This window comes from Leptonychotes weddellii, chromosome 7, assembly GCF_054177405.1.
Source record: "Leptonychotes weddellii isolate Sample4059 chromosome 7, ASM5417740v2, whole genome shotgun sequence".
Classification (NCBI taxonomy): domain Eukaryota; kingdom Metazoa; phylum Chordata; class Mammalia; order Carnivora; family Phocidae; genus Leptonychotes; species Leptonychotes weddellii.
Window position 1 is genome coordinate 107,032,719 of NC_138375.1, and position 1,719 is coordinate 107,034,437.

The 1,719-nt window shown below is 38.3% G+C and overlaps 1 pseudogene; it reads left to right on the forward strand.

The window, feature by feature from the left end:
* The first annotated feature begins 337 nt into the window (after positions 1–337).
* On the forward strand, positions 338–1,481 carry LOC102746890 (nicotinamide phosphoribosyltransferase pseudogene; annotated as a pseudogene).
* Positions 1,482–1,719: the final 238 nt, after the last annotated feature.

Consider the following 1,719-nt stretch of genomic DNA (forward strand, 5'->3'; position numbering starts at 1 on the left):
GAACCATCTAACGTTTCATTTTGAAATACAATACACATGCAGAAAAGCGCATCAAATAGAAATGTAAAATTTACCAATGTAATATAATGCAATATATGTAATATAAAGCAAACACCATGTATCCACCTTGCAGGGTAAGAAAAAAAACACTGACAGCACTCCAGCTGCTCCACTCAACAAGCTGGAAGAAAGACTGAGTTAAGTAGAGGCACTAGAGATATAAAAGAGACCCAATCATACTTACAGAAGTGAAAAGGACGGTGTCTGAAATAAAAAAAAATTCACTAGGTAGGATGAACAGCAGAAGAGACATTTCAGAATAAAAGATTAGTGAACTTTCCAAGATGGTGTCTTTAATGAAAAGGGATAGAACTACATTCTTAAGAAACATGATGAACATCTTCCAAGAGAAATAAAAGCTGTTCCTGAGGGTTCTGTCACTGCCAGAGGAAATATTCTCTTCACAGTAGGAAACACAGATTCAGAGTGTTACTGGCTTGCAAAGCGGATTGAGATTGTTCTTGTTCAGTCCTGGTATCCAATCACAGTGACTACAAATTCTAGAGTGGAGAAGAAAATATTGGCCAAATATTTCTTAGAAAATTGCGATCACCCAGATGGTATAAAAGTTACATGGTTTTGGCTACAGGGGAGTCTTCTTCCAAGACACCGCTGGCTAGGAGCGCCTGCTCACTTGGTTAACTTCACAGGAACACGTACGTAGCAGGGATTGCTCTAATTGAAAATATGGAACAAAAGATCCTGTTCCAGGCTATTCTGCTCCCTTGGCAGTAAATAGTATCACAACAGCTTGAAGGAAAGACCATGACAAAGATGCTTTTGCACACAGAGTAACACAGTTTTCATCAGTGCCTGTATTTGTAGTCAGGGATAGCTATACCATTTATAATACATGTGTGAGACAATAGAGGATGAAGATCTATCAAACTGTACAGAGGCACCACTCATAATTAGACCTGCTTCTTGAAATCCTCTTAACACTATATTAAAGATTTTAGATATTTTAGGTAAGAAATTCCCTTTCCTGAGAATTCAAGGGGCAACAAGCTGCTGCCATGTTATCTTAGTGTTAGTCAAGGGGATGGTATAGATAGACCTCACGTGAAATCGCAGAAAGTATAAACAAAACAAAACAAAAACCCAAAACTGGAGTTTTAAAATATTTCCTTCGGTGCTGGTGGAGCTCTGCTCCAGAAATTAACAAGGAAATCCTTGAATTTTCCCTTCAGGTACTGTGTGGCCTTGGGATTAATGTCTTCAAGGATGCAGGTGCTAATCCCAACAAAAGGCCCAGAAAGGGCTGATCATCTTTACATAGGACATGGCAGAGAAATTTGTTGCATGTGAGAAAAAGATACCTTGAAGAATTTGGTCATGATCTTCTCCATACTGCCTTCAAGAGTGGGAGGATGGCAAGGAGCTGTTCACATATGAAGAAAAAGTGCAAAACTAAAGAATGAGCCAGAAAATGCATCACATTAGGCCTTGCTTTATGACTGGATATATGAGCACACGTGGGTGTGTGGGTACACGTGTAAGCAGGCATCATATGTGTATGTAATACAACACGTTTATTTACAGATGTATTTCTTTATGTTCTATGATACATTACAGCCATGTTATTTGTTGGTTTATGAACATACTGCCCTTTTCATTTGTTTTCCCCAACATTTAAGTAATCTCTAATTAGGAAATTCA